Genomic DNA, 27,050 nt, shown 5'->3' with positions numbered 1-27,050 from the left:
GTGGGAGATGGGAAAGCTCAGCCCTTAGTAGCAGGGCTTGCAACCAGCCAGAGCTTCCCAAGCTTCAGGGTAGGGTGAGGAACCTGCTAAATAAACTTTTCAGATTACTTCAGATGCAGCTGAATGGTATTTAGTGAGGAAAAAGCTCATGTGCTATTGGGCCATACAATGCAAAGCTGCAGGCGCTGCTTAGCTTACTGGCTGTGGGTGTCTCACTCCTGTTGGAGACCTGATGTGTTGTTAACATCTGTATGTTGGTAATTCTGGATTCTGTTCACAGCTCTGCTGTCTTGGTCCTACTGATGAGAGCTTTCCTTCAGGCAGCCTGGTATCAATGTGCGTTCTGGGTTTTGGGAGTTCAGTTTGCTGACCAACTCCTCAGCCTGGATGTGTGGGTATTCATGGCTCATGCATGGAAGGTATTTGCAGCTATTGAAAGCGTCTCAATAGCTGGGTAAAAAGGCAGGAACTCCAACAAAAATATCCAGCTTAGAAAACAGCCCTTTCTGCATCTTGAGGTAGTTCTGTGACAGGAAACCCCTTTTGCCAGCTCTAAAGAGTGTATTAGCTGCTTGGGGTCTTCTCAAAAAGCCCGATCTCTTAGTTGAAAATCTTAGGTTTCTCAATTAGAAAAAAAAATAAATTTCTAGCTCATGTGGCTGTAAGCTTTTCAAAGTAACCCCTGAAGGCTAAAAACAGAGTGGAAAGGAAGAAGAGCCCAGAGTCAGATGGTTGGTGGTATTTGTTTTCATGAAATTAAACTTTTGATTTGCAGCCCTCCCTTACAGATTTTTGTTGTGAATATTTTGTTTTAGCAAACAGGGAAAATAAACCCAAGGCAAATGTTTAATGAGCACCTCTTTCAGAGCAGGCACTGTAAGCAGCTGTGATGTCTCTGCAGCGGAGCCTGGCACCAGACTTCAGTCACCAGTTGGACTCCAGCATTTTTTATTTTTTATTGCTAACGTAAAACTTCCTGCTATTCCAACAGATGGGGGATGGCCTGTAGAAGCCAGCAGCCTCCTTGGTGGGCTGTGGAGTCAACAGGAGTCTCTGATAGCAATTTCCCTTCTCTTAAGGCCTTGCAGAGCTGTTTCAGTCCCTTGGGCCTTTGCAGAAGACGTTGTGCACCTGGGTGAGGCATGTGATGGTGGAAAGGCTGTTCACACTGAAGGCAGTCTCTCACACCGGCACTGCTAGCTTTGAAGGCAATTACGTTCTTGCTAGGGCTGTTGGGTTTCTGCATGAGGCCTCCTGGCTGTTTGCAGTTGTTCTCAGGGTTCTGGAGTGTGATGGGGGCATCTGGGTCTCGGGGGTGTACAGGTGAGAAAGGGGGCCCAGCTGGAAGCTGGATAGAGAAGACAGGGGTGGGGAAAGAAAATCAAAGATATGTTGGTTAATCCATGACATTGGTTTGCTGCCTGCTGTTTACTCCTCTATACCACGCTGCTTTTTCCCCACCAGCGTGTCCGAGGGGCTTTGACTCCTGCCAGGTTTCTGGAGTGCTCTGAGAGCCAGTGACGGGCACCGGGCTGCCATGAGGGCAGCGAGCACCATGACAGAGGATCTGGGAGGTGATGGATCCTTGAACTCGATACCATAGCTGGCTAAATCAGGGGATGTGGTTTGTTCTGCATTGGCAGTGGGACAAAAGGCTGTAGGTCAGCCTGGTTTAACTGGTATGTGTTAGAGTGAGACCTGTGCGTGCACACTGCAAGGATGTGAGAGCTTGGGGTCTGCTAGGGTGCAGACCCCAAAGAGAAGGGAAAGAGAAGGTATCACATGGAGGTGTAGGTGTGTACTGAGATGCCCTCTGATGCGGGTGGTTCATGATGCAGACCATGAGGTAGAGAAAGTTGTTGGCCATCACCTTCATGTTTGCAGGGGGAGCCAAGTGGGACAGGGTTGGGGAGGAATTCATGACCCGATCACCTGCCCTAGTCTTCACGTGTGACCTTCCTCTCTCCCTGGCTCTTCCACCAATCCCACCACTGCCCCTGAGGTCTTATACAGCTCCCCGTACCTCTCTCTGTCCCTTTGCTAGGCAAGCAAAGGCTGATGCATCCTCTGAGCTGCCTTGCTCTTTAGATGGAGAAGACCATGTGGCCACAGAGCAGCCACTGATTTAACCTCTGGATTCCTATTTGACCTGAAGCATATGGTCTTCTTCTCCCCTCTTTTTACAGAACCCACTTTGGGACATGTAATAGGGTGGCCTCTGCTAAGGCTTGAGCCTGACGTTGTTCAAGTCCAGGGGAAAGAGGCCAGAACTAGGGCCAACTCTTCCCTTCATGAGCAAAAGCTTCCTCATGTGTGGCCACTGCGCTAGGACCCCTGTAGCCATGAGCTTCCCCATGCTGGGTGTCCCCAGCTGGGAGCCTGCGGGGCGTCACAGCTGCGGATGCCTCACAGCAAACCCTTAGGAAGTCCTTAGAAAGCAAAGCATGCGTGTCAGGGGAGAAAATGTGAGTTTATAGCAAGAAAGGCTCTGAAGAGAAGGAGACAGTGCTGAAGATGTGCTGAATGCGTGAGGAGGGGAGGCAAAGAGGCAGGAGATAGGGAGGGCGCCCTTGAGATGACACTTTGCTGCTTTTTCTGTGCGCTATTGTGTAAACACGTTGAAAACCACAGAGAGCCTTTGTTTTGGAAAGACCCCCAAATTGTGATATACAGGCTATCCTTCAACAATCTCTGGGCCTCTTGTTTGTTTCTCCCCCAAGCCTTTCACAGCATCATAGCATCGATCCCCAGAAAGAGTCGGGCCAGGCAGCCCCCCTCCATCCCGCTTCTGCTGAACCCGCGGGGCCGACAGCAGAAGGCGGACCCCTTCCTGAGCCCCCCGCACCATGGGGTGTCCTCACAGAGAGGGGTGCTGCAAGGCTGGCACCCCCCACCCAGCCCAGCCTTCCCTCCTCCACGTCCCACCCGAGGCCATGGGGAGGACCACTGGAGGACAACGTGGGGCGTGTTGATGCTCCCTTGAGGGCCAGACCACTCGTGGCTGTCATACGACCGGTGTGGCCTTTCCCAGCCCCAGGCTTGGGCGGGTAATTAGCGCATTCAGGGGCACTGCTGGAGTGGAAAGGCTCGTCTGGTGGCGGGGAGCTGGAGGTGACCTGGGGGGCTAGCGCTCCCTGCTCTCCTCCTCCTCTGCCACTGGCCAAGCCTCCTCTGTCCCGTGCGGGACGAAGGGAGGCAGATGCCGGGGAGGACAGGAGCAAGAACGGGAGAGGCTGCCATGGCCTCCCTTTGCAGGCAGCGGCTCGGCTAATTTGCAGGGGACGGCTTCTGGTGGCGGCGGGAGCACGGGCGGCTGGAGAGGCTGGAGAGCCAGGCGCTGCCAGCCAGGGCCCTGCGCCGTGCCGGCGGGCGAGGGGCACTGCGGGGCCCTCTCCTTTCACTGCCTCCCGGTTCTGCTCCACAGACCCTCTCTTTGTCAGCCCTTTGAATGGGAGCCCTGCCTTCCTACGGCCCCGCTTTTAATTAGGGCTTCCGTTGCCCGCGTCTGCCCCTCCGCTGCTGCCCGGCCCCCCTCTGCCTCTCCCCCCACCGTTTTTTAAATTCTTTGACACAATTTAGTGCTCACTCTCGCTTGCTCTGGCTGCTGGCCGGGATGGGAGAAAGGCGAAGAGAAGCCAGCCGGAGCGCCAGTGGCCTGGCACGTCCGCATCTCAGCTGGAGGGGCAGACGTGGAGCTCTCTGGGCACTGCCAGCCCAGGAGAAAGCAAACACATCCCACCTGGCATGCCACCATCCCCCAGGATGGGGGCCGGGGGGGGGGGTTGGCCACCTTTTTACGGATTCATCGGGGAGGATGGTCACAGCTTAAAACCCCCAGGCCACCTCTCCACCCCACAGGCTCTGGAGTGGTTACATCTGGGTTTAGTCCATGAAACGTGGCTGAGACATGATTTTTCTTTTTCTTTTTTGTAAAAATCTGAATCATAACCCCTGTGGCATGTTGGTGGCTCTTGCAAAACAGGTTCAGGAATTAAAAGTTCTTGGGAAGACCTTGCCTGGAGAACATGGTTTCACATTTGGGAGGCAAATAAAAGGAAGTCCATGTTTTGTTACAGTTTCTATCTTCGCCTTGGACTTCATGGTGGTAGCTGATAGGCAATTCAGAAGTTTATGGGCAGCCAGGAGTTTCTCAGGCACACCCTCCAGACCTCTCCAGACCCCAGCTGTGTCTGTTACGTAGGCAAAGTTTTGCATCTTTTTCTATGCAAAACACATTTTGGTGTCCCACACAGACGCGTCTTCAATAGACTTGAGTGACAATGTATGTCTTGCCTCTTATGGAGAAGCGAGAGCTGTGTTTATGAAGATAAGCACAAGGAAGGAAAGCAGCTCCAGCCACAGATTCTTCCCAGGCTAAATTTCATCTTGTTGGCTCTTCCTTGGGACACTTGATCCAGAAGCTTCCCCTTGGCTTTATCTTGTCACTTTTGGTATCAAGGCTCTTATTTCCTTCTGAGATGACCTTTTGTTTGGGTGAAATGCAGGTGTCCCCTCAGGAACAACAGCTCATGCCTCAGCGACAGCCAGCATCGTTGCTCCTTGTCCCCATGCTGCCTCCGTGTGATGGGCCACCAAGAGTCAGGGCTCTGGGGTGTGACGTCCTGCATGGACCCTTCGGTCTGCACCCCCTGCCATGGGTGGGCAGGGAGGAGACTGAACATGATGGGGGCCTTAAACCAGCTGCTGCCCCATCTGCTGCTGGATGGGTTTGTGGGTGATCGTGGAGGGTCTGTGGGGGAGAAACCTCCCTGGAGTGGGAGTGGGTTAGGGGATGGAGAGAAGTTCCTCTTTCAGTTTTAATTCTCCCTCTCCTTTCCTCTATCAGTAATTAACTGTTGGCAGGCTGGAGTCTCAGCTCAGCCATTCGCCGCGAGCATGAGGCCGGAGCTCCAGCCACTGGAGTCTCCTGGCCGTCTCCCCCCTAGCACAAGGCATCCCAGGACCACCACGGTGCCAGCAGCACTCGGTCAGAAAAGCGTGGCTGCTTCCCAGGCTGCGAATACCCGAGCGGCTCAGCCCTGCTGCAGCCAGCCCAGCGCCAGCTGGATTTGCACCATGGTGGTAAGACCCAGCAAGCGCGAGCCGAGCGGCTGCAGAGGTGGGCGCCAGGGTGGGTGGTGCAGTTTGGATGTTTCTACCTCATCTGATACAATGAGCATCGCTGTGCACCTGAGAGGAAAGTTGTTCGATAGGAATGACCCATGATGCTGGGTTAATTCTGTTTACAAAAGAATAAATATTATAGCGGTGTCTTATAAAAGAGAATCAATAGCTTCCCTTTGCTGGGTGATCCCTTCATGTCTTCGAAAATCGATTCCCCCCCATCCCCCTCCTCCTCGCTGCACAGCTATCTGTTTTTCGGGGTGACGGGGGGGTCAGGCGATTATTGAAGTATATGTGAATTTACAATATTAACGACTCACGACGGTGTGTCCGCAGGTTCACGGTGAATTAATTATCTGTTTAAGAAGCCATGAAGAAATCAATCAATGAAAATTTCTCACTCTTTTGAGAGTGAGGGAGCTTGTCAATTTTTTTTTTAGCGTGCACCACATTTAAAGGTGCAGTACAGCTTTTTTTCAGCAGAGGAGGGGTGGGAGGGAAGCTGGTTTGGGCCTGAGGGAGACCACTTTGGTTTGGTGCAGCACTGGCAGGAACAGCAGCCCCGTTTGCTGGCCTCCTCAGAGGCTGCAACCCAAGACGGTTTTTGTCCTGGAGTTAAGCCAACGGTGCCCTTCTCTAGAGGGGAAGAGAAAGGCCTGGTGTTGAGTACCGTGGGCTAGCAGACACCATTCTGGTGGGGCTGCACTGGGCTGTGGGCAATGAGATCTGTCACAGACGTGATCTCTTCCCAGCTTGCTGGCCCTGCTGCCCCTCTCTTGGAGACCCATCTGCCATCGCTGAGCTGGCAGAGGGCAACACGTGGCTGTGTCTCAGCTGCTCCAGCCTGGGGGGAGCAGGATGTGCGCCCGTGATGGGGACAGGGAGTAGCAAACAAAGAACAACTGAAAGCAGTAATATCTCAAATGACCTGAAGATGTGCTGAAGAAGCTGGAAGAAGGCACAGTGCTTCGTGACTCAGCCTTCAGCTTTGACTGCCACGTCTAAATTCGGGTCAGGCACTGGTGAGGGTGCAGCCGTGAGGCATCGGCTCAGCACACCGGAACAGAGCCCCTCTGAGCCTCCTCTGCAGACACAAGGTCTGGCAGATCTGGACAGCAAATCACCCAAGACTGCTCATCTCTCTACCTGGTGCTAAAGCTGCAGCCAGGGGAGGGACCCTTGTGTTCATATAGACCTGATCAATAGATGCGCCACATCCCCAGAGGTCTTGGCGTCATCCAAGGCATTCAGGAGAACAACGGCGTGTGCTGGATGATGGCAACGTGCACTGTTAACAGCGCCTGGCTGAGGTCCTTACATCAACTTGATGACGTTTCTCTTGTTTGGATGGGGTTGATGACATTTGACTACTGGATTCAAGTGTTTTCCCTACATTTCAGGCTTTGGCTGGCAAAAACATGCAGACTTTGATGCCGGAAGAGCTAAGAGGGTGAAGGAGCTTGCTGTAATTCCTTATGCCTGTCCTGACCCTCCTAAAAACTGCCGCATCTCACCTCTCTTGGGACTGCAGAGGATGTAATGTATTGGCACTTGGGCAATGGCTGATATCGCCGTTAAAAGGTGAACAATTGGGGCGGGGGGAGGCAAAAGGAAGCTGAAAGGAGGAGGGGGATGAGGGACGCAGAGCCTTTGGCAGAAGTATGTCCAACACTGCCCCTTTCCCTCATCCCTAACCACCAAACAGGCAGCAAAGGAGAGATGCTACAGAGAGAAAGGCACAGTATTTGGGTATCAGGGGGCAGGGGGAAATGTCTGGAGGTGGCTGGCAGCTGGAGACCCTGACAGACAGGTGGGGAGAGGGGTGGGAGGGGGGGAGCAGGGACGACCTCTGAGGCTGCTTCTGCCCTCACAAGCCCAGGCAGACATGGCCCCTTCCCAACCCCATAATCCTACTGGCCTGTGCCGAGAGGAGTCCCCGCCAGGCACACCCATCGCTGTAACCGGAACAGAGAGAAGAGCCCATATTGACACAGGAGCATCTGTGTCAGTAATTGTCATGCAGCCTGGCAAATTGCTTCAATGTGCCATCCCCTCCAGCCACACAGCTCAGCGATGGCAGCAGGCCAGAGGGGCTGTGCTGCTGCCAGGGAGATGGGAAGAGCCCCGGACCCAGTGGAAAAAGTCAGGACCCCACAGAGACCTGGTGGGTCCTAGCCCAGGTCCCTGTGTCTTGACAAAGTCTCGCCTGATGGCCGCTTGGCAGCTGCTCTGGCTGCAGTGCTCTGTTTTACTCAGCCTCATTGCCCTGAGCGCAATATTCCTGATTCAGACCACAGTGAGAGAGAGGGGGGAAATTCCCATCATCCTTTAGGCTGCCATTTACACCAGCCAAAGGAAGTTTGAGAGAGGGTCATGTTGTCCCTTCCTCCCAACCCTTGCTTGGCTGCTGGGGACAGGAGATCCTCACCAGCTTTTCTCTCGTCCATATGTGCAGCTGCTTTCTGAGTCTAGACAAAGCTCGAACAGAAACAAAAGGTGAGGTTTCCAAAAAGGGTTAGGTAACCAGTTTGAGACTACATGAACCACAGCTTTTGAGATGTCCCAGGCTGGAGAAATTCAGTGCCCTTTGAAGCCGCCAGGTTGACCACAGGTGACTGTGTTCATTTCCCTCTGTTCTTTTTCAATAATCTCTAGTTCTGTATTTCCTGTGCTTTTTAATGGCAGTGCAGTTCCAGGAGAGGTTATTAAATTTGCCTCCATGGACCCAGGCATACAGCGTTGACAAGACTCCAGGCCTAATCACGACATTGAGATAAGTAAGGCCTCCAGAATTTGGCTTAGTGTAGGAAACTCTTTAAGAGATGCAGTTATTTGTAACAGGTCGTGGTTAAAGCCAGGCTCCTGACCTGCTGCCACTGGATACATGCCCCTCCACCTAGCAGGGGTCCAGCCCCTCTTGTGACCTGTCTCCTTCAGTGATGAAAACCAAAACCAACAACAAAACACCCTCAAGCCCAAGCATAGTAGTTCAAGTTAATACTAATTACTTTACCAGCACTACTTTAATGGCTATGGATTTTGCCTATCTATTGGAAAATGTCTCTGAGATGAAAAGCCCGTAGCGCCTTCCAGAGGAGAAGGTGTCGTTGGTCAGAGTTGTTCCCAAGACATGATATAATGTGGGACTGCAACATCTCCTGGGCTTTCCCAGTACAGTCTAGTTTGGGTGCAATTAGTGTTGTGATAGGGGAAGTGGGTACAGACGACCATCGTGGAGCTTGTGGAGAGGTAAGAAGTAGAGTGCTAATGCCTTGCGCTCTCCTTTGGGTCAGCATTGGTCCAGTGTTTGATTTGCTCCAAGTGGGTCTCTAGCCCTGGCACAATAAGCACAGTGATTTCGCGTGCCTGGGTCTCTCTGCTGCTCACAGTTAAATATTATGTCCCAGATGCCAAATGGATGCAAGTGAAGGAATCCATGGATTTCACCTCAATTGGCTGCTGAGACCAATATACTTCATTTCTTTCCAGACTTCCCAAGGAACCATATAATAGCCGTTTAGTAAGGTGGTTGTGTCCCATATTAGAGGTGGCTGCATTAGAGAGGCAGGCGAAATGACTTCCTAAATACAGGAAATTCCAGGTGTTTGCCAGCATCCAGACAAGCAAATCACCTGTGTAAGATACCCCTGTTACACTCCTGGAGGATGACTGGTTCTGGCAGAGCTGTGCTGTGGAAACCGATGGGTATCACGTGCACAAGGGGTGGCATCCCTGTGAGTGGAAGGCAATGTTTCAGGTGAAGCACACTTTGCCCTAGGTTCACTAGGAAGGAAAGCTCCAGCTGCCCTGTAGCCACATTCCTAGCGGGTCAGAAATGCCACAGGAGCAGTCAATGGGAAAGCCAAGCGCCATGGCTAAAGCATCGATTCAGAAGACCCGAATCAAAGGAGGAACATCATGGTTCAAAGTAAAGCTTCTGTGTTTGATATTACTGGACAATAATATTATGCAAAAGGGATGAAGAAGCTAAGAGGATTAGATGCTAATACACTGCTAGGAAATATAAGCAGCTGCTCTCATGGAATATATTTATGGCCCTCACATTGCAACTACTGCCGAAGTGAGGACCTGCCAGGGTAGCTGGGGAGTTCATAAACTTGTCCAGTGTGTGAGCATCCAATGCACAGCAGATACACATTTTGAGGCCTAGCAACGGGCTTGTGTTACAAAAAAGAGGTGTTTCTACATATGCTCCAGAGACCAAAGACTTTCCAAATGGGGTGCCTCTGTTTTAGAGATCTGATTTCTGCCACTTCCTTTCCTGCTAGAGCAAACACACACTTCCACGTGACCGACCCACAGAGTCCTGGTAATAGCTGGGAGGCTCCAATCAAAATAACATCCATCGTTTACAAAATAACATCCACTGAGATACAAGCCCATGCGGGGGCATGCCTGCATTGCAAAATAGCCCAGCCAGAGGTCTGCAAGCTCCTACGTCTAGGCATATTCCTCCAGGGCTAGGCACGAACAAATAAGCCATGCCTCTTGCACCCTGCCAACTTCGACCGCTCCTGCATGCTGCCATGCTTCAGAGCTCGGCTCTGACTGTACCTGCCAGCAGAGGCACACCCTGTGAGAGACAGTGCCTGCTGTCAGCTGCTGATGCTGAGTGGAGAGACTTGGCCAAGGACACAGAGGAAAGGAGGGGCAGAGCGAGGGCTTGAACCTGGATCCCAACAAAGTACACTCGCCGCTTGTGATTGAATGTTTGAAGAGCAGCAACAACAAAAAGGTTATTTTTCCCCAGGGAAAGCTCTGTCACCGCAGACTTGCCATGGCCTTTCTGGCCCGTTGGAAGAGGGTGTTCTGCCAGGGAGCCAGTCTGACTCCTTCAGTTCTGTGTGAGGCAGGGAAGGAAAGTTCCCCTCGGCCCCCGAGCTGGTGCTTCGTGGCGGACACAGTCGCAGCTATACTGGCTGCCCTTCTTTCCTGGGAGACCTTCCAGACTCGCACCTGCAGGAGGAGTTCCCAGAACAGGACTTCCAGCTGCTCAGCTGGTGGTAACAGATTGGCCTCTGCTATGAACCAGGCACTGGGGAAGGGGGCACACACTCCCCAGTGGATTACTTACACTCTGTCTGTTTTGGTCTCCAATTGCTCCCACACCAGCTTTCATTCCTCCCACCAAAAATCTATTTCTTTCTTTTCTGATCCTTTTTAATGCTTAATTCCCAAGGGCAGGGTTCTCCTCTGGGCTATGCCAGTCAGAGTGAAAATCACTTGCAAGGCAGACCTACCAGGATCGCTTCAGAGTGATGAAGATCAGGAACTTTAAGCCAGAGGAGGTTAATTTACAGCTTACAAGTTAGTTAATGCGGCTTAAGGAAACCCACTGAAGCCCCAAGCTTCTTCCTTGATAATTTGCCTATTGAGTCCAGTATGTGCACCACCAAGTGTCACCAGGCAGCTGCTGTCTGCATGTCCGCTTCCACACACACCACTGTGTGAGTACAACAGCAAATCTTAAAGGTATCTACAGCACAGACTTTACCACTGCTGAGCTTCTCAGATGTTTTCCTTATGGGTGCACAAGGCAATGCTGTGACGGTGATGGGAGAGGCGTCACCCGTCGGGTCTCGTGATGGGGAAGGGCTGTGGTGCTGAAAAGGATGGGGGTTTGAGATCTGCATGGAGCATAGATCCCTCTGCGTGCCTTTTGCCCTTCTATAGAGAGCCCCAGCCTCCCTCTCTTTACCGGTTGTGGATCCGTGGGCAGCCCTGCAGCTCCACACCTTAGAGCCGCGTCTGACCAGCTGCATGCGAGCCAAGTGGAGGGGTAATCAGGTGTGCAAAATTCGGGCCCAGCTGCTGTGAAATGCAAGGAAGGAGGCCACTGCAGGGGTGGCCAGCTCAGCGCGTGAGATGCTGTAAGCCTGTGGTGTCTTTACAAAGAGAGGTTGCACCTTTGTATTAAATCAAGTGCTATTGCTGATTGCTGGGGAAAAATTGAACAGGTTTGGCTTCCTCGGGGTGGTTGCAGGAGCAACCTCAATGGCAAAGCTGGTGTGGCCACGACCAGGGAAAGGGTTGACCACCTTCTCTCCTCCCATCCACCTCAGGCTGCCTGCATCTCGCCCCCTCCGTCTGCCAACAACGCTTGGCAGAGAAGGCTTTGCAACCTCCCGCTGCCCAGGTGTCCAGAGCTGGAGAGCCAAGGGGTGACAGTCCCACACTGCCACTGCCCGTGGGGCTTTGGGAAGCCTGCATGAGTGTGCGAGTGTGGCACACGTGTCCTGGGGAGGGGTGTTGTGTACACACTTCTCCGTTCACAGTGGCTTAGCTCAAGTGCCCCCCTCCCTCTCCAAAGCATCCCCGACACTCTAGGTGAATATTTGAAAGACAGGATCGGGGCTTTGGTTCGAGAGCCTCTTTGTACAGTGCTAACTGGTTTCAGGGCTGTAATTATCTCTCCAAGAGAAGCTGTAAATTGGATTAAGGCACTGAGTTGCAGCTGAGTGAGCTCCCTCCATTGCCCCACCTGGTGGGCTGCTGAGCGATAACAAAAAATGCCGAGAAATCGGATTTGGATTCTGCTTCACACTCATGGCTTCCTTCTGGAAAAAATGAAATTTTTCCGGCAGAAAGGGCTGGCATGGGTTTGCTGGCAGTATCAGTCCTGGGCTCGTATCATCTGCTGGCACTCTTCCGGAAACGCGATCCCCTCCGTTATCAGAGAGAAATAAATAAATAAACAGCAGGAGATGTTTTGGCAAGGCAGGAGGAATCGCACCGAGAGGCGTGCACATACGCGCGTACACACTCACCTCGGTACCATGTCTTCACAGCCCGAGCTGTCTGTCGCAAGCAGAGGAGAAAGAGGGAGGTGGCAGCACAGGCACAGGGAGACGATATTTTTTTTTCTTTTTTTTTAATTCCTGTCCTCTGGGCTGAAAGAAGAACCCATTTTTAGCACTTATGTTGAAGGCATAGAGGGTCTGCATCTTGTATTGCTCTTGAAACAAATCACTGTCCCCACTACGCCCCTAGAGCATCTCTCCCCATGCCCTTGAATAAAGTACTGTTCCTTTCCCATGGGTGCTTTTAGCCCAACATAAGAAGGTCCAAAACTTATATTAAGAGGCAATACAAGCACTGATTTCAGCATCTTGACCAGGACAGACTAACAACAAGCTTATGGGACTTGATCCTCCCCTTTTGACATAGGAGAGGCTTTGTGTCTGGGCTCCTTCTTATACACAAAGGTCTGTATTTCCCTTTGGACATGCAGGAGTGCTGCGCTGCAGGTATCTTTGGGGCAGGGGTCTGTGGGAAACCCAGCAGGGATGGGCAATGCCAGTCAAGGGCCCTGACTGAAGCTGTGAGGTTACACTCTGAACTCGTGGGCCCCATGCAGAACAACACAGCCGATGACTTCACTTTGAGGTAAAGTTTATGATGGAGCATTTCAGTCCATGGAAGAACCAGATTATCCTGGGTTTGGAGGCGACCTAAAACACTGCCTTCTCTTCACAAGTAGAGATCCAAGGACCAGCTTTTCAGGTGCGGCCAATCAGTAATTGATCCGTAATCTGATTTATTCTGGCTCTTAGAGCTATCAAATGGGGCCTGTGTTTGCTTGTAGTCTTTTACACTCTGCCATCTGCAGGGTTTCCTCCCGCTGCTGGGCAGCTCCAACCAACACGGCAGCATCTTCCCACCCCTCCTGGCCACGGGGGACACCGGGAAAGGCATCCCTTGGTGTCTGCAGCAGTGACGCCTGTCTCCCGTTGCATCTCAGGAGCGAGGTGGCCACCTCTGCCCATCGGCTGCCCCTGCCAGCTGGCAAGGAAGCGCCACTGGCAGGGACGGCAAGGGCTGCCCCGGGCTGCGTGACTGCTGAGGGAGGAGGGGTGCCTCCAAAGGGAGACACGCTCCAAGAAACCTAAAGGGGAGTGACAGGCAAGCCCCCGGTCAGCTGGCACCTTGCATGCACTGCGAGGCCAGTAATCCCCCGCACGGCTCTGGCGTGTGAGCCAAGCTATTCAAATGCTGTGGGGATATTCTCCACATGGCTCTTAACGTAGCTTCTTCCCCCTTGTGTCCCCAGATGTCTGGGTCTCGGTTAAGTCCCCATTATTCCTCTTTTCCCGCTGTCTGAGGGCAGCCACCGCACCATGTCCACGTGGCCTGACGCAGCCCTGGGAGGGTAGCCCTGGCCCCAAGGCTGAAGGATGCTCTGCCAAATGAAGCCACACTGGACCTGCACGGAGGAGGCCTTCTGCAGCCTCACTGCTCCTCACAGCTGGTTCTTGCCTTACGCTCCTTTCCACTAGTCCCGGTCTTACGCTACAACGCGCCATCGCAGCGCAGTGCTTAGAACAGCCTGCTGGCCTCTCTTCTCCCTCCTGCTCTCCTCAAACCACCTAGAAACCCATTTTCTCCTCTGCTGAGTTCTTAGAAAGTGAAAGAAATGTTCAAGGGCTCAGCACTTGCAACGGAGTTCAGCTGGGATGTATGCCCTGAAAATAAAAAGGCCGTGTCCCTCATCAGGACCCAGATCCCCCCAGGATATATACAGCCACACTTTCAAAATCTCCCAGAGATTCCCATGTATCCCACAAATTCCCCCCAAAACACGGTGGGGTAGTGAGCAATTTCCTGCTGGAAATTCTGCCTTCCTTTGGGTGCCATCTAACGCTGATCTTTATGTTTCTGTCAGCTTAACTTATTATTTGGTATTCAATTTGGCAATAAAATTTTTATATACCGGGTACTGTGTATTACAGACACACAGATAGGTACGTGTTTATGTGTGTGTGTTCCTGTAAATTATGGTTCGAATTTTGGTATTTTGTTCATCAGGTTTATCTCTGTTTTTCACACCTATAAAGCTGTTGCAAATCCTCACATGGGAAGACCAGATATAACGATTCTTATCACTGTTAAAAATTCTTTGGTGATAATGTTTTGTTTTCTTTTGCATTTAAATATTGACAGACCCTAGTAGGAGAGCTGCATACGTAGCTCCAAAAAGAAGGACTGAACATTCATAAATTATCTTTTTTGTTTCATTAGTCACGGACTCAACCATTCCTGAACAGAGAAGGATACAAGTACGTGCTAAGAGTTTGGCACATGCTTAAGTACTGGAGACTTAAAGAGGAGCTTTAACTGCTGAGTGCCACTAGTGAGATGCTGAATTCCCCCTCAGGAGTGACTGTATTTCGGTGATGGTTTAGGTAGTTCTTTACCGCATTTTGCCAACCTCTACTACAGTCCCTGAGCTCATGAAGTTTGCATGGCTGAACTGATGATCCCTTCTTGATGACTCTCCCTCAAAGACTCTACATAGTTTCAGAAATTATCTTTATTTTATACCTAGAACGTTGCCTTTGCAAACATTTTACCTCACCACATGCGTCTGTGTGTCTTTCATACCTTTTACTATGTGTTTTATTGTCCTTGCCATTTTAAAAGCAGGAACGTTATTTATAGGTTAAATTAATGAGCAGATCACCTGACGCTGAACTGATCCTGGATGTCACAGTGCTCTAGACCTGATGTTGATGCAAACAGAACATGAGCATCTGGGCTGCTCCAGATTCCCAGTCCCCCAAACAATGTGGCCTTGGGATCAGTCCGGCTAAGGGTCTTGCTCCTCGTGGTTCCTTTCTGCAGGATAGGGTGCATGGTTCTGATAACATCTTATTTTCTGCTCATCAGGCTGCAGTAGGGTTTGTGACTACAATTAAAAGCAGCAGGCCAAATCCCTCTGTGTTTTAATAGCCCTGAAGTCAATAGAGTTGCTCCAGTGATGAATTCGGCCTGAAAGCTTCTGGTCTGGTTTTAGTTGGCTGCCCACAAGTCCAGATCTAAGGCATGTCTTGGGTGGATTTCTATTTATGTTTGAGAATGAGGAGGCAGCCAAAGAGTTAGACGCCTTTCACATCCAATGTAAGTCATTAGAGGCTGCAGAGTCTTCTGCATGGAAACAGGTTTCTTTACTTCTGTCATTCTAGCAGGTTATTTGTTGCCTCTCCATGACTCTCTTACTCCGCATACACAGCATAGCACGTGGCAAGTAGGATGCCTCAGTTTTGCCGGTGCCTAACAGGATGACTTTGGCAAAGCCTTTTAATCTCTCTTTCCTTGAGTCCGGCTGCTACACCTCTGACCTACGTTGTGTGTTGTTAAAGCACAGTTTCCTTTTTACCCCCCAAGCAGCTGTAAAGAGCCAGGTGAAAACCTCCCAGGATTTGTGTTAGAGCTGTACAGTCTCTGCCCTAAAAAGCTTCTAAGTTAAATAGCCAGCAGGGACAAGTGCGGGAAGGGAATGAGCTAGGGGTCCAGCTTTTAGATGGAGGATTACACATTCCCCAGAGTGGATTCTGTTTTCCTACAGTTTCAGCCTCCCTGGTTCTTCTTACTCACATAGTAAATATCTCACAAACACCCATTCTTCTCTTTGCTAAAATGTAATGTCTTCTCTTCCCCACAAAAGCCAGGCTTATTCCTGATCTTAAAGCAAGTAAGCAGGAAAGGCTGAATTTTTGAGCTGGGAGGCAAACAAGCCCTATCACGACTCACAGGTGTGCGCCGTTCTCCCCCCGCCCCTGCTTGGCACTGCAGGGCTGGAGGTCGGGCTCAGGGCTCACCCGGCCTCCCCGGGCTCTGCAGGGAGTTGGGACTCCCCCTTGGTGAGAGACGTGGATGTGGACTCCTGGACGAGGTGGTCCCACAAGCATCAGTGAGGGGGATTTCTAGAGGAGAAAAGGCTGACACAAACACGGGGGGAGAAGGGATGCAGGAGGGAAAGGAGAGAAACGGTGGATAGGCAGGATTCCCATTTCGACTTTATCTATGCAAGAAGTTTTAACTGTAGCAGCAGGGTAAACACAATACATATCCCTCCAGCATTCACACTAATATAAATAGGCTTTTTACCAGTTTAACTTTATTCTCTTGTAGGCATGAAATTAAGCTACACAGGTATTAGGTACACGTATACCAGCATAACTGTGCTCACAGTCTGAAGGGGGTTATACTGATCTAGCCACAGGGGTTTTTAAGCAGATTAAAGAAGTTAAAAGATGGTATTTAAACCATCACTAGTAATGTACATCAATTCCTAGCTGCAATCTTTCTTTTATCCATGTACGCATTTTCTGTACTGATGTACATACATGCACATGAGCTTTTGCATCCAAAGCATACTCATTTTCTTCTTCCTTTCCCCATTTTCCTCTTTTAACCACCAAGCGTGCGGTCTGCAGTTTAATTTTGATCTTCTTCCCTTCTTTCTTTACAATTTGAAGACGCTTTCCTAGCTTCAGTGAAGTATGGGAATGACAGGAGGAGGGAAAATAAAGAGATTTGATTGCTCTGCCTTTTCAAACTGCCTCAAGTTCAAGCTATTTGCCATGTGACTAAAAGAAATAAGAAAAGTTGAAAAGTAAGCAGCCAATTGAAGAGAGACAGCATTTACTGCAACACAGTCAGCAGTGAGAGTGAGTCAGGGAAAACATCATCTCCTGCCTTCTCATCAACCCCACTTTGGGATTTAAATATTTTTTCAATATTTCAAATGCCAGATGTTTTATATATATATATATAAAAAGAAGGGAAAATTGGGGTGGAGAACAAGGAAAGGACAGGCGGAGAAAAGTACTGCTGGAGAGCAAGGGAGAAAAAGAAGACAGGAACAAAGTAAATGTGGAACAGGGGAATCAGGAGTGGGAAAGTGAGGTTTTGTGTGAAAATACAGCCGAGGTAGAAGGGAGAAGCCTGTGTAGCCCATTTGCACCTGCACCCCAAGTGTAGCTTTTTAAAAAAGATTCAGTGCAGCTGGTGACAATTTGTGTTTCTGTACATGCAGAAGGCAGGAGCCACAACTAGCTGCTGGCTTAAACCCTCCCCTTCTGCTGATGGTTTCATTCTGACTGAGGCTGAGGCTGAGGCATCACATAGGTGCCATTCCTTGTAGCCAGTAAAGTCCAACCAGCCATACTGACTAGCAAACTTAGCCGTGAGAACTATGACAAAAAACATACCTTCTTGTGACAGCGCTGTTGAAATTATTGTCTTCCCATTCAAAACTCTCTGCCGTCCCAACTTCTTCCTTGGGAAAAATAAATTAAAAAAAAAAGGCAAAACAATAAAGTTTTGAGGAATTCACAAAAGAAAAACCTACTTTCATGGACAATCCCAATAACAATTTAAAGAAAACTATCTCATTAAGTGCAGAACAGATGGGGCCATGTGGAAAGGCAGAGGGTTGGATGTTCAAAGGGCTGTGGGAATCGGATGGGCAGACTTGGGTAGAGCACAGGTGTTGGGGGCAGATAGAATTATAGAATGGTTTGGGTTGGAAAAGACCTTTAAGATCATCAAGTCCAACTGTTAACCCAGCACTGCCAAGTCCACCACTAAACCATGTCCCTGAGCACTATCTACATGTCTTTTAAATACCTCCAGGGATGGTGACTCCACCACTTCCCTGGGCAGCCTGTTCCAATGCTTGACAACCCTTTCAGTGAAGAAGTTTTTCCTAACATCCAATCTAAACCTCCCCTGGCACAGCTTGAGGCCGTTTCCTCTTGTCCTATCACTTGTTACTTGGGAGAAGAGACCAACACCCACCTCGCTACAACCTCCTTTCAGGTAGTTGTACAGCTCAATAAGGTCTCCCCTGAGCCTCCTTTCCTCCAAGCTCAACAACCCCAGCTCCCTCAGCTGCTCTTCATAAGACCTGTGCTCTAGACCCTGACAGATAGATGGATAAGTGTGTGATACGTGTCTGGAGGAGTGGCTGAACATGGAGGTGACAGAAATAAGCACTTGTGTGACTGGGCTGACAGGCAGGAAGGATGCTTTGGAAATTCAGAAAACCTCTGGCCCAGCTCTTTGTTCTGCCATCACCTTTCAGGTGACCCTGGGTAAATCACTCACTCTTTCATCCGCTGGAGGTAAGAGGGGTGCCATCTCTCACTGGAAACTGTGGGGAGCAATCCTTCGGAGACGGACAGATGCTCATATTCTGCAGTAATAGGGCTCAGAGAAGCACCTCAGAGAGGATACAGACATGGTCTGTGGCCAGGACACTGCTGGTATTCTTTGTAGTAACATGCATTCCTCTTCAAGTCTGCTACCTCACACCTTGTCCTGGTGAGCCTTCACGGAGCCAAGTTTCAAACCAGCTCTCCCAGAGAGAGGTGTGTGCTGGTGCGTCTTCACGCTTAGCAAGCTTTGGACCTGCTACTGCCCTTACCACTTCAGCGCTGTAAAGGTGGTTTTAAAACCTTTCTAGGGTACTTGGTCAAATGCTGGTAGTTCAGGCTGAGCAAGAGGAGACCAAAGATAGATCATCTCTGGACTGTTTTATCTGGATGGAGTATCTAGACAAGCTCCCCACACCTGTGTCAGAGCGAATGTGCCCCTGCAGAGGGCCAGTGGGATGAATAGCACACTGTTTGCACCTTCACTCGCTAATGGTCAGAACGATGCTAGGAGAATCCAGCATGTCTTTTACTCTACAGAGACTGATAAACGTTTTCAATTTCAGTCTACCAACAAAGTGCAGGTTTAGCTGTATCTCTCAGTGGCATCTGGACTATGAGCAGAGCCATAAAAACTGGGCATTTGAATGATCTTGCAAGAACATCCTGCTGGTTCAGCAAAGCTCCAAGGAATTTTCTCAAGCGACACCGCTCCCAGTTGGAGTATATTTACGTTATTGTGGAAGAGACTTCTGCTCCTGGTAATTGCCACGGTTGATTCTGAGACAAGGTTGCACAGAGCCTTTTAGATAGTGCTGCAGGAAGTGTATCATGAACACCAGAGACAGAACAGATCAAAAACTACTAGTGGTGGGCATTACCCAGGACCCTCTGAATGCGGTGCGACTGCTCTCATTGAGGATTTTTGTCTGGTGAATCTGTCTGGCACCACTTATCTTGGATCTTTGGTGGCTGGATAAGAAATGGGAAACCTGTTATCACCGGGGACTTCCATTTAGGATGGCCAACAAGTCCAGTGGTCATCTGTGGGGCTCGAGAGACAGGGACCTGCAGAAAGGAGGGATGTTCAGCCGAAGCCTCCAGTTATGCCCTGTTCAGGCATACCTTGACTGGCTCGTTCTGGCTCTGTCGGTCCATGTGAAGACACTGACTTCCAGGCCCAGTCTGAACGTGCGTGCCCCCATTTGGATCCGGTTGCCTTCCCCCTTCTTTCCTCCATGGGTCCTACCGAACTCCCTCCCCAGTCCTGGATCCAAAAGAATAATGGCTTTATGTAGCTTGTAAAATTCTATTATCTCTGTATTCAAAACTCAACAACTGGGAAATGGCTGTAATAAGCGTGTTATTAAGCGTGTAAATACACTTTAACTTCAGACCTCCGAAGGAAGTCTCTTGCTGTCTTCCTCGCTGTTTTCCCTCCATGTTTTCGCCATGTGGCTGGATTTCATGGATATGCCTACTTTCCCCCCTCTCCCTGGCTGGCCTCCTGTCCCATGTGACTGTGCTAAGGACGATGCTCCCCTCTTCTGAGCGTACCACGGAGCCTCCTGGAGAACCCGGAGTCTTGGAGGGAAGATGGGTACCTGGTGAGGATGGGGGCTTGGGGAAGGGGGGAGGAAGGCTGGGGTGAGGAGGGGAGGAAAACATTAAAAAAAAAGAAAGAAGCCAAGTGCATTCTTTCTGCAACACTCAGGAAAAAGAATGTTTCACAGGGGATTGGAAAGGCGAAATTTTTTCACATCCAAATGGATTGCAATTTCCCTCCATTTAGCACCTGAAGGTAATTAGCTCGAAGAGACTGTCGGCTGAGAAACACGTTCATGGAACATTAACTCTCATACATTCTCCAGTTGCAGGGAATTAATAGGAAAGATTAAAGTTTAAAGAGAGCAAAATGCCATTACCTCGCAAGCCACCTCTCTCAGCGGCAGTAACTAGCCCTCACTAACCTAAAAGCACCATTGGAGTCCCTGGCTCCTGCTTCAGGCAGCGACAGCCGAGACGGGCCCCCGCGCTGCCCTGAGCTGCCCGGGACGGGCGCCGGTGACCCGTCTGCAGGCAGCGATGGGGCTTGCGGCCCCGGCCAAGACGCGCTTCCCCGCTGCAGCACGAGTGCACGCGTGCACGTCCCCCCGGGACCGACACACGTGTGCCAGCACGTCCCCAGAGGTACGGCTCTGGAGGTGCCAGGTACTGCCTCTTCAGCACGAAAGAGGCAGTGGGTGCCCTGCCGCAGCAGAGCCGGGGCGGACAGAGCGCCCAGCAGCGGTCCCTTGCATGCTCCCTCCGAGGCCTCAGGCTGGGGTGTGGGGCAGGCGGGAGGGGTGCCCCCCCGGCCCCCCGGGCGGCTGCGCGTCGTCCCCCCGCGGCTCCCGTTCCCTGCTGGCACGCTGGTGCCCGCGCGGGGATGCTGGCAGCCTGCTGGGCTCGGGCAAAGCCCAAACCGCAGTGCTGCAACAGAAAAAGGCCTCGCAGCTGAATCGGCTCCGTGAACGCCACCAAAGCTCTCCTGACAGAGGGATTATGCCTTCTTCTCAGATGGAAGACAAAAAAAAAAAAGGCGTTAAAGGGTGGGGGCCCTATTTTGGGGGTTGGGGGGTAAAGTTTATATAAGCTTCTGCACTTTAAAGATTTCCATGTTGCTTTAGCATTTCAGGGAGAGAGCACGAGAGAGAGAGAGAGGGAGAGAGAGAGAGAGCGAGAGCGAGATGAAATTGAGACATGGAAGAATTTATTGCCCAGAAAATTCCATTCTGCTATCTGATTCGAAAAGTCCAGTCCCCCCAGCTTCGGAAAATCTATTTTCCACATTTTAATACCCTGCAGAACAGTCCTCATAACTCATCCGAGTGTGTTAAGCACAGTTTTATTAGATCTGAAACAAATTTTGGTGGGGAGATACTATAGGTCATTAACCATGGAGTAATTTTATCCTTGTTTCCCTAATGATGCCATAATGGCGAGCGAATTTCTTAACTAAAGACCAAAGAACATTTTGAAGGTCAGTTTCATCTGTGAGCTCCTTCAAGCGCTTCTCGGAGAAGATTGGAAAACTCGCCGATTTTTTGAAGAGTCATTAATAATGTGAAAGCTGAAAGAGCTCTCTCCCATTTGCGTTCCTGCTTTTTACCTTTTAATTTTATATCGCTTTAGTCCCTTTCTTTTTCTCCCTCACTCTCTCTCTCTTTTTAACTCTCTTCTGGAGCGGCCCCTCGTGCAACTGAAAAATGAAATGGGCCATTCGTGAGGGCATCCTGAGCCGAGCCGAGGCAGGGCAAGGATCCAGGAGGAGGAAAGGGCAGCCCTGGCACTGGGTGCCCACTGCCGCCGCCGGGTGCCTGCTGCTGCCAGGGTCCCTCCGGGGTGCCAGCCTGCCGGAGGGGCGGCCTGCTCCCCCCCACCGGTGTAAATCAGGGGTGGGGTTGTTGGAGCTTACGGCGCTGCATCCACGCAAAAGGAGGGAGCGGGACCGGGCTGCCCCCTCCCTGCCTGATGGGGTGGATGTGATTTAGCCTGTCTGAATGAGCTTGCGCCTGGCTCACGGAGGGTTGCGCTCACAGTGACCACCACACTGAGCGTGAGCGTGCGTGCGTGTGCACGTGCGTGTGTCTGTAGGTCCGTGTGTCTGTAGGGTCCGTGTGCCAGTGACCGTAAGGCAATTACAGGGGGGACGTGAAATATTGAGAGAGATTGATTTGATATGTATGTATCTATAGACCTCTGTGTGAATTGACGTTTATACATAGATATGTTGCAAATGGATGACACTGTAGGAAAAATAAAATAGCGAGAAGCTGTATACGGGTAATATGTAGCCTGTGTACATGCATGTGCTGGGACTGCAGGCGCGTGGCAGGGTATGTGGAGTAGGAATGAGCGTGTGCAATATTCAGTTTGAATGGATCCCCGTGCTCAAGTTTAGCGTATATGTATGTTTTATGCATGTTTGGGGGGAACGCATGGGGGGCTCTTTGCACGCTGATCGATACCCCTCTGTGTCTGTGTGTGGAGCGAGCAGACAACAGGCTGACACGTTTTGTGTGGACCCTGCATTTGTGTGTGTGTGTGTGTGTGTGTGTGTGGTGGTTTTCCTGGCTGTACCACAGGCATCAGCAGGGAGAGAATCTCCTGGGATGCGCGTGGTGCACCAGAGGCTTGGCTCTGTGTGTGTGTGTGTGCGTGCAGGGGGGCGCACGCCCTAGAGAAGGGCTTGTCTGTGCGCTCATTAGAGAGCGCTGGCAGTGAGCAGGCCTCTGTGCTTATGTGTTTTCCTCTCCCTGGGTGTGTGTGCTTCAGGCATCTGCATGTGTTGCATTTGCAGATGCCACGGGCCAGATCCTCAGCTGATGTAAAGCAGCACCGGAGTCCATGGGGCAATTTACACACGCTGCAACTCCAACGCAGCCCCGGGCTGGAGGCAGTGGGGCCAGGGGGTGTGGGCTGAGGTGCTATCCCAGACCATGGGAATGGATAACTTCCAACCTGGAACAAGACCTTCTCCCATCTCCTCCGCCCCCTCTCCCCCAGCCCGTCACTCACGTTCGAGGTGAGAACTATGGGGGGATGCATGTGCATGTCTATTTGGGGAGGGAGCGCTCCAAGGGGAGGGGGGCAGTGTGGTGACACACTCTGCTCCCAGATGTGATACCAGCGATAATTTCAATTTTATGCCTTTGTTATGGCTTTAATCACTTTCTTTATGCGTTTTGTTCCAGCGATCAGGGAGAGACACCTGATAGGCAAAAAGGATATCAGGGGAACAATTTTTATTTGGAATGTGGTGAGAAGTCTAATTAGAATTTGAATTCTGCTGAGCCTTGAAATGGTCGGTACTTTATCCTGATCGCCTTAGATATTGTTTCGAGTCAATCATCTGTCATAGTGCGGCACGCTGGAGAGAAAGGCTCTCCATCCAGTCTGGTCTCTCCGTCGGGCTGGGGGCTGCTGGTGGGGAAAGGGAGGGTGATGGGAGGGAGGGCAGTGGACTTTGCTCTTCCAGATAGGCTCCCCAGGAGCAAGCACAAAGGGAGAAAACCCTTGGCACAGAGGTTTCCCTTGCTGTGTACTCCTAGCCCTGCTGGCCCCTTTCTCATCATTGCGGGGCTGTCCCCTGCAAATGGGGGAGAGGGAGGGGAGGACTGTGGGTCAGCACAAATGTCCCCCAGCTGCTGCCTGGGAGAGGAGCAACCTCTCAGAGGTAGTCCACATGGCTCCACAGGATTTTGCTGCTAACCTTGCTGTACTGTTTAAATGCTCTGGAGGGTCACTTCTCATAGGCAGCCAGGCAGCTAGGAAAGGGTGGGTGGGTGGGTGGATGGATGGATGGATGGATGGATGGATGGATGGATGGATGGATGGATGGATGGATGGGTGGGTAGGTGGGTGGGTGGGTGGGTGGGTGGATGGGTGGACAGTTGTGGGTGGAAATGGCCCTTCAGATGGCTTTGTATGGGACAGAGGTAGAGAAGGCCAAAGCCAGTGAGATACAGGGATGGATGGGGCACTTAAGAAAGGTGAGAGTGGCAGTGGACATGCCTCTTCAGGCTGAGGGCAGTAAGCACACTCATGATGGGGAAATTTTTTCAGGCTGTCTGCAGGCTCAAGCTGATATTGTTTCATTTGTGTTACCAGAACACAAGGGAAAGAGGGAACCTGGGCACATGACAACAAGGCACTCAGCAACTTTCACAATCCTTTCAGCTTTGAACTTTGTTCTTAATAGTTAAAAAAGAAAAACAACACAAACCCGTAATGAGTCCTAGTGTTTCAAAGCTAAAAGCCATTCCAAAGCTCACCAGGACATCTCCAGTAACACCTTCCCTCCTGTCTCCAGTCCGCAGTGCCTCCTCCTGGTGAGACCACAGCCTTCAGTCCTGATCGAACTGCTGCAGCCCTGAGTTTGTGACGAGCTGTGCAGTGGTGTGGTCCCTGCTGCTAAGGAAAAGGCAGCACACTGGCAGGACTGCAGCATGATCTATATACCAGGAGATATGAACTGAGGAGAATCATGAACAATAGAATCATTCCAAAACTCCTAAACTTATTGAAATTGATGGTAAAGTCTTTATTCTGTGCTGTTCCTATGCTTTGAGATGGTGCCTCATTCTGGATGCAACATAAGCGTCTGTAACATGAAAGGGTTGGTTTGGCTGTTGAAGAAAAGACAGTTGAATGTTTTGCCTTCTTGAGAGAAGCAGAAAATGACCTGGGACTGGGGGCTAATTAAAAGAGTTGCAGGCATCTGCAAAAATTTGCAGCTAGGAAAGCCATTTAAGTAGTTCTTTCTAAAGTGTCAGCGTTAGGTTTCAGAGCTGACATACTGAGATGGGTGTAGGCAGCTCGTGCCTCTCTCAGCTACAGTCCAGGCTGTCTGCAGACTCAGGCAGACATCGCTCTGTGTTCTCCTCCTTAACAACTCACCAGGGCAATACTTTTTCTGCCCTTCTTTTCTATTTTCTTTTCTTTTTCCCCCCTTTTTTCTTCTATCTTTTTCTTTTTTTACATTGAGACAGTTGATAGTGTCAAAGCTCAGTTCTAAGGACTCGTGTACAAATCTCTTGATAGTCATAGAAGGTCTGAGGCAAAATCAACCTTTCATTTACACTCAAAAAATGCACCTAGGGTTGCAAGCGGAGAATAGCAAACATTAAATATGCCAGCATATTTGTAATTAGGGATATGGTTTAGCGGTGGACTTGGCAGTGTTAGGTTTACAGTTAAACTTGATGATCTTAAAGGTCTTTTCCAACCTAAATGATTCTATGAAGTACTGCCATTGCAAGCAGATTCAGATTTTGGCCCTAAAGCTGCAATTCTGGTAAAGCAGGAACGTACTAAGCAAAAACCACACGCTACCACACAAGCTGTACAGTCCAGACGCTAAACCACCATATCCATGTTAGGGATGAGAAATACTGAGCGCCCAAGTCTCTTTGCTGTGAGTACGCCCAGTCCCAGGAGCTGGGTGGCACAGAGTACCGCGTGGGGGGAGAAGTGCCACCGTCTCCGACCGCAGTGGCAGGCTGTGCCTTGGTGCCTTGTGGCGGGGCTGGTTTGACTGCAGGGCCTCGCTGGTGTAGCAGGCTGCCACCGTGGCTTTCCTCTGCCATGGGTCAGCAAGCCGCTACTGCAGTAAGTCCCTCGTTTTGGCCCAGTTTGTGGCTCGTATCTGGGACCGAGAGGATGTGAACGGAGGGTGCTGACGCCCACGTCCACTGCCCTGTTCCTGGCTCTACCAATACAATACCACTATTTGCCTTCCTCCTAGGAGGAGGCGAATGTACATTTTTGCATGTATGTGTGATATAGCAGGTGAGGTGTGCTCCTTGCCTACCTCAAGATTAAGGGGAATCAAGAAGAAAATAATAATAATATATTGTATTCTAACGGCTCTACCTAAAACAAAAGAATCCCCCCAAATCTTTGAGAACACTGGGCTCCGTATCTGCACTAGATCCTCCAGATCTGGGCTGGTGCCAAGATCCTTAGGGCTATGCAAAGCTCTGCTGGCTCAGGGGAGGTCTGGAGGGAAGGCTGGATGGGGGACAGCTTGCATGGACTGGGGTCTCTGCTGCCATGAGAGAAGGCAGGGCACTAATCCTGAGCCTTGATTGCCGTTGAACTCTGGCCTCATGGAGTACTGTTCACTGTGCCGAAGGGATCTTTATGCGTCATATGCCTTGTTCATGCCCAAATGTCAGCTGATGGATGTTCAATAGTTCTTGATGGCCCTGTGGTTTCTGTAGTCTGCTTTACAGCCCACACGAAGCAGGGAAAGGCCAGGAACAAAAACAAAGGAAGGTTGGGTGGGGAGGGCTGCTGTGAGCACTGCCAGCTCAAGCTGGGAAAGGGCTCAGGTGCGCAGGATAAGAACAAAATCCAGTAAGCAGGTCTCCCTAATTTAAATCTCAGTTGACCATACCTGTTCTTTCATTGTGATACTCTGAATGACCACTTTCTTTTTCTTCAGAGGCATTGGGTATAGAAGCGTTTAGCTCTGCCCATATTATCACTGCTGTTATCGCTATGATTATTACTACCATTTGCTTCGCAGCACCACTCAGAACAAAGGCCCCTGTTGCCCTGAGCACTGTACAAATGCACTGGGAGAAAATAAACAAAGGCACATTGACTTGCCTGAGTTTCCATACCATGCCAGTGTCAGAGCCAGGAACCTCCAAGTTCCTCTTGCTAAGCCAGGGATGGCCATTGTGTGCCTTCAAGCATTTTGAGCAGGACTTTCGAGTCACGGCTATACAAGGCAGCTGGCTGAGAGCCTGTGCATGCAGAGGACTGCTGGCTAATGTTGCACCAACAGCAACGGGAATGAAGAAGCCAGCAGGAACCAATTGAACTGGAGCTTCTTGGGCCCCTGCTGCAATTTCAGCCCAGCTCCAGTTGGGGCACCCCCGCAAAATGCTCCCAGAGTTTCCATCCTTTCAGCTCTCCTGTGGCTCTCCGCCAAACGGAATTTTGGCGTGCTTCTTGCCGGCTTGGGAAGGTTGGATAACCCTGCAAAGTCTGCCCACACTAGCTGGAACCAGGAGCTTGGCTTTAGACTGTATTTCCCTGACCTTCTCACTCTTACCTTCCCTGTTCTCTCGTGTCTTTACCTTCATTCAAGTGAAGTGTTGGTTTTTTTTCTCAGTCCCAACGTCCACCCCGATTTTCTCCTGCCCTGATCTTTTCCACAGGCGTTTTCCCTCCTCACTGTTCCTGAACACTCAAGCCCATGCACATTCCCAGCTAGCTTGCCAGCCCTGGCTGGGGTAAATTCTGGCAAAACGACCTTAGTCTTTCCAGAAGGCAAAGCTGAAACAAGAACTGTACCCAGCTGCCTGCAAAGGCAGAGCATGAAGGCTGCCATTCCCCAGGACCACCCTTAGCCCATCCAGCCCAGCCAAGGGGACCTGATTTCTGGGTTCAATCAACAGCAAGAAAGCTTCT

The 27,050-nt window shown here is 50.7% G+C and overlaps 1 long non-coding RNA gene across 1 annotated transcript in view; it reads left to right on the top strand.

The window, feature by feature from the left end:
- LOC142063601 (uncharacterized) overlaps nucleotides 1-14,684 on the top strand; it is a 41,492-nt gene extending 26,808 nt beyond the window's left edge. The window contains exon 5 of the long non-coding RNA XR_012662812.1: nucleotides 14,164-14,684. This is a non-coding gene — a long non-coding RNA (uncharacterized LOC142063601). The remainder of the gene's footprint in view (nucleotides 1-14,163) is intronic.
- The last annotated feature ends 12,366 nt before the right edge of the window (nucleotides 14,685-27,050 follow it).

This window comes from Phalacrocorax aristotelis, chromosome 12 (genome assembly GCF_949628215.1).
Source record: "Phalacrocorax aristotelis chromosome 12, bGulAri2.1, whole genome shotgun sequence".
NCBI classification, from domain to species: domain Eukaryota; kingdom Metazoa; phylum Chordata; class Aves; order Suliformes; family Phalacrocoracidae; genus Phalacrocorax; species Phalacrocorax aristotelis.
Note: the sequence above shows the minus strand (reverse complement) of the source record. Positions and strands in the feature narration are given on the sequence as shown.